Below are 5,810 nucleotides of genomic sequence, written 5' to 3' on the forward strand. Positions count from 1 at the left end.
GAAAGGAAACTGGGGACGGGGAAAAAGAAGACAGAGGGAAAGATGAAAAAATTCAGAACAAATGTAGGATAAAAAAGAAAAAAAAGAGAGCAACATTCCCTGGCATAATTCGGTAAAACCAAAACAAAAAAACGAGCTAATTTCTTGGCATTATTCAATGAAACCCCCCAAAAAAAGAAAAAAAAGGCACAAATAGGTTAAAAAAAGTGTCTTTTATTAAGGAACAACGACGCTGGAAAAGAAGAGGAATGGACTTTACGTCACAATGGGTGTGTGTGTGTGGGTGTGTGAGGGTGTGTGTGTGTGGGGGTGTGTGTGTGTTTGTGCATTAAGGAAAAAGAATAAAAAAAAAGAACATTATAAATTGACCAAGACTGCAGGATATTTTGTCCACGGTTGTTGCTCATATTCTGCATATATGAGGGGGTACCCAAAAAAAAACGGAATTTGGTCAGAAAACAATAATAATAATGAGTTCCGACTTCTGGCCGTCAGATGTGCTGCAGGTAAGCCTCATGCACATCTGTGAGAAATCTGAGCTCCGAGAGTTACACTGACGCCTGTCAGGAGCTATTTATAGCAACAGAGTGCAGAGGCGGTCTGCGATTTTTTCCAAAATGGCGACATTGACGGTGAAGCAAGAGCAGCGCGTAAACATTAAATTCTGCTTTTTGCTGGGAAAAAACAGCAGCAGAAACACTCACCTTGTTGCAGCAAGCCTACAAGGATGATGCTCTGGGGAAGACTCAGGTCCATGAGTGGTTCGGGTGGTTTAAGAAGGACCAGATGTCCGCGCGTCAGGTGCGCTCAGCCATTAAAACAATGCTGAGCTGCTTTTCCGCTGTCCAGGGTATCGTCCACAGCGAATCTGTCCCTCCAGGTCAGACTGTAAATCAGGACTACTACATGGAAGTCCTCAGACGGCTCCGTGAGGATGTGAGGAGGAAGCGGTCCGCGTAGTGGCGGAGTGGAGCCGGTTGATCCACCACCACAGAGCGCCAGCAGACACGGCGCTGCGCCTCACGCAGTTCCTGGAGAAGAATGAGATGAATCTCCTCTCCCATCCGCCTTATTCGCCAGATGAAGCCTCGAGTGACTTTTTCTTGTTCCCCAAGTTGAAGAAGGAGCTGAAGGGACAGCGGTTTGCAGATGTGGAGGAGGTGACAGAAAAATCGCAGCCGGCAAAAAATGGCACAATTACGCGCGGGTCTGACGACGCATTTGTGAAGTGGGAGACACGGCTGGAGCGCTGCATTAATGTGGATGGAGACTATTTTGAAGGCGACGGTGGTGTTTTATTTTGAAATGTCATAAATAAAAAGTTATAATCAAATTCCAGTTTTTTTTGGGTACACCCTCGTACAGTAGAGTTGTACAGTCTGACAGACAAAACCAAAAGCTTCCTGCGCCCGTTCATTAATTACAGTGAGAATGTGTGTGTCGCTCCAGTCCATCAGAGCAAATATCGGATGTGTCGCTGCTGATAGAAAAGCAACAAAGAGAAGTTGTTCCATATCAAAAATAACAACAGAATTATTACTAAATGTAGTTTATTGTCTCTGACAGGAAAAGATCAGATATTGTTTGGATCAGAAACAGTCGTCTCCAGTTTGCTGGTCGCTCCACCATGTTTCCATAACAAACATGAAAGCCTGAACAGCTGAGCTGCTGGAGGAACGAGTTTTGTCCTTGAAGAGGCTTCTGCTTTTAATCTGTGCGAGTACAGAGCAAACCCATTCATTCAAAACCCCCTGCGTGATCAAGGAGCTTAAATCACTTCAGTTTCTTGAAAGGCAAGAAGCACAATCTGTATTGTGACATTTGGCAAATTCAGTTAACTTTTTATTTGTGTGTTTTTCAAGAGTCCACAAGCCAATTCACAGATACGAATGACTTATTGATTTCACATTTAATGATAGGATGATCAACATTCTGAAACAGGTACCAACTGAAATGACTGGATCAGACTGTAACTGGGTTTTTATTTCAAGGCAGAAAAAAACACAAATGCAGAGATTTAAATTTAAGACGTGAACTCTGGTGGATTAACTTAAACTTTTCTAATTCTCACACATTTTTGTGGTAAAGGTGTGTACATTTTTGTGGTTTTTGCAATGATCAAAGTTGCTGAACACATGAAACATGAAATACATTCCCTTTCACATCTATGTCTTCTTCTGCAGAGAAGCGTCCAACAGGATCCTATTCTGTGAACTCCACTGACGCTGTTTTGTAGTTTTATATCACTTTATCTTATAATTCCATTAAACAACAAATCACATTTCACTCGTCAAGCTGCTCCAAATTTCTCCTGTATTTTACATGTTTTCTATTCAGTCTCTTTGTTACCTAAAAAACATTTTATTGCCTTCCTGGTAAACAGTTTACTTCTTCTTGTAGTCCTCCTCCAGTTTCAGCTTCTCCGTGTTGTTGCTGACGAACGCCGGGTTGTTGCTCGCCTGCACTTTGTCGAAGAACTTGAAGTCGGCCACGTAGCGGCCGCTGGGCGTGCTGAACAGCACCGGCTTGAACTCGTTGCCCCACAGGATCTCCTGCGGGACGTAGGAGGTGCCGCTCTGACACGTAACCGCCGTGGACTCCATGGTGGCGTTGAGGGTGACGAGCAGCTCGAAGTCGCGGGTGAGCAGGTTCTCCACTGTCAGGCCGGACAGGGGGCTGCGCTCGTCCAGGACGTGGTAGAAGGTGAGGGGCAGGATGAGGAACGGGCACTCGCCGCTGGAGTCCATGTGGAAGTCCACCGAGCTCTGGTGGATCTGCGTCTTCTAGCCCTCCTCTGTCTTGTTGGACTGGAACAGCTTCCCTGTCAGCTGGCGCTGGATGAGCAGGCTCTAACTCATGTTGGCCACCCTCAGCATCAGGCACAGCTGGCCCCGGCGCCGGCACACCACGGCCGACTGGCTGAACTTGATGGTCTCCACCCGCTTCTTGGGCCGCGCCAGCTTGGCCAGGAAGGCGCCAGTGATGAAGATCTCGGCCAGGCCGTTGACGAAGATCTCGGCCAGGCCGGTGATGACGAGCTGGGCCACCAGGGTGAAGATGGCCAGCGGGCACTCCTCGGAGATGCAGCGGAAGCCGTAGCCGATGGCGGTCTGAGACTCCAGCGAGAAGAGGAAGGCCCCCGTCAGCGTCTCCGCGTTCAGAACGCAGGGCGTGTGGTTGGAGCTCAGGCCCGGCTCGAAGTCGCCGTTCCCCATGTCGATGAAGTCGAAGATGACCCCGAAGATGAACCAGGTCACGATGAAGGTGGAGGCGAACAGGGTGAGCTTGTAGCGCCACTTCATGTCCACCGCCGTGGTTCAGATGTCGTGCAGGTACAGCTTCACCATGCCCTCCACGTTGTCGATGCGCACGTTGTTGTGGCCGTCCTTGTTGACGATCCTCCTCAGGACCGCCGACTTCCTGCCTGCCATGCTGCTCCCAGTCAGAGGAAGATGAATGAACGGAGGTTTGGCTTCGGCTTCAGCTACAGACGAGCTGACGGAGCAAGAAGAGGAGGAGGACCTTCGTTTGAATGATGCACACAAGCTTAAAATCTGAACAGGAATAGGTTTAGAATTCCTCACCAAGCTGTTGAATTTAATATGAAAGGCACGTCTCAGTTACAAAGCTACAAAGAAATAATGTTTCGATAAAATGCATTCAAGTAAATGTGAAGGTCACCATTTGGACAGTGTTTCCGTCTTTTAAACTGATCTCATGAGCTGGGTGTTACAGAGACGATCTCATCGAGGGTCTTCAGGAGGAGGTTCCTCCACCCTCAAACAGCTTGACCAACTCCACACCTGCTCTGTCTCGTGCCAAATAATCAAATGTTTTTCAGATGCTTTAATATTAGTGTTTATGAAGCATATTTTCTCCATTTAGTTTGTTTCCACTGCAATCACAGGAAATTCTGTTCTAAAATGTGTTTTTTAACAAAATGATCTTTTTTTTGATCCTGATCATTAATCAGTAATTAAATAACAAGAAGTTCTGACAGGAAAAGATGCCCTCCAACCCTGAGAGTTGAATTTTCCACTGATAATCTGATTTAATGACACAGTACTGTGTGATTTTTATCACACAGTAGTCTTTATTACTGTTATTCATTCTCTGCCGCTTTATCCCTTTCGGGGTCGCGGGTGGCTGGAGCCGATCCCAGCTGCTGTGGGCAAAGGCGGGGTACACCCTGGACAGTTAGCCAGTCTGTCACAGGGCTGACATATATAGACAAATAACCATTCACTCACACATTCATACCTCGGGGCAATTTTTAGGGTGATCAATTAACCTACCATGCATGTTTTTGGACCGTGGGAGGAAGCCGGAGCACCCGGAGGGAACCCACACACACAGGGAGAACATGCGAACTCCACACAGAAAGGCCCCGAGCCCCGGCCGGTATTTGAACCCAGGACCTTCTTGCTGTGAGGCAAGAGCGCTAACCACTGCGCCACCGTGCAGCCTATTACTGTTATGTTGTTTGTTATTATGCCAAAATTGTACAATCAAGGAAGACCAAAGTGTATACTGACTGCAGTTCACCTTGAAACTCGGACTACCTTCAGATCTTCAGAAAAAATGAAGAGTTGATGTATGAAAATACAGAATTGGTGGATTAAATTCTGCACAGAGCCGTCACGGCGTCCACATCCCGACAGGACAAAGTGACTCTTGACACAACTCTCTTTCTGTGTCACAGACACATGAAGTCCAGGATGAGCAGACATTCAATGAAACACTGAGAAACAAAGTCAGAAAGCAGCAAGAAAACCAACCAGAAAGGGAAATCAGTTCAGCTGAAGAAGAGAAGAAGGTGTTTAAGTTTCAACACAACTGTAAAGACATAAAAGGAGCTCAAGTATCGACCAGCCAGGGCAGTCAAGGGAGAAAAAAAGAGTCTGGGTTATTAACTAACAGCAATTTAAATGGTTAAAGTGTGAATGAAGCTGAAAAACCAAATAAGTGGTGAGTGGAAAATCAGTCTGAAACGAGTGTTTCTGTATTATTGTTACATGAAGAGGACGAATAATGAGGCTTAATTAGTTCTAATTATGAAGAAAATGATTAAAAATTGAAAGTAAAAGTCTGAGCCATGAAAGAAGCTTAAAAAAATTAAGTATGTTTCACTAATCATTCTTGTATCATAAAAACTGGACAGTAATCATATGATACAAATAAATAAAAAACATGAACATTTTAGAGTTCAAGAAAAGAAGCCTACAAATGCCCAAGTACTACCTTTTAAACCTGAACTGGCTCCATGAACATCTCTCAGAATTCTGACTTTATTCACAGAATTCTTATTGAAGTTACTCCAACTGACTGAATTTTCTTGTTGCATCTTAATCATTTTTTCACACATTTCTGAATAATTTTTCATCTTCTATGAGAGAAAATGACATTTCATCAACCAGATAAAATCTGCTGATTTTAAACTGAAAATCAAAAATCAAACCATGCTCAAATTCCAAACCTGTCTGATGTGGTCTGAATAATTACACACTGTAAAAATAAATAAGTTTTTTTTTCCCATTTATACATTTGCCGTTTTGTGAAGACCCGTTCATTTTCTCTATTTCTTATCTCTAATATTGTCATTATCAATCTGAAGTAAAACTTATATAATTAAAATAAATATATTATATATAAATATAATTAGTACTGAAAGCAGTTCAAGTGTTCATCAAAACATAAGAAGTGAACTTTAAGACGAAGAAATGAAAGAAATGACTCGGATTTGACCGATGAGAGGAGTTAAAGTGCTGAATGAAGCTTCAAAAAGGAGAAAATTATCTTCATAAGAGAAA

At 44.0% G+C, this 5,810-nt stretch overlaps 1 pseudogene; it reads right to left on the reverse strand.

Moving 5' to 3' along the window:
* Positions 1–2,384: 2,384 nt before the first annotated feature.
* Positions 2,385–3,431, reverse strand: LOC115406943 (ATP-sensitive inward rectifier potassium channel 15-like; annotated as a pseudogene).
* Positions 3,432–5,810: the final 2,379 nt, after the last annotated feature.

Source organism: Salarias fasciatus, chromosome 19 (genome assembly GCF_902148845.1).
Source record: "Salarias fasciatus chromosome 19, fSalaFa1.1, whole genome shotgun sequence".
NCBI lineage: Eukaryota > Metazoa > Chordata > Actinopteri > Blenniiformes > Blenniidae > Salarias > Salarias fasciatus.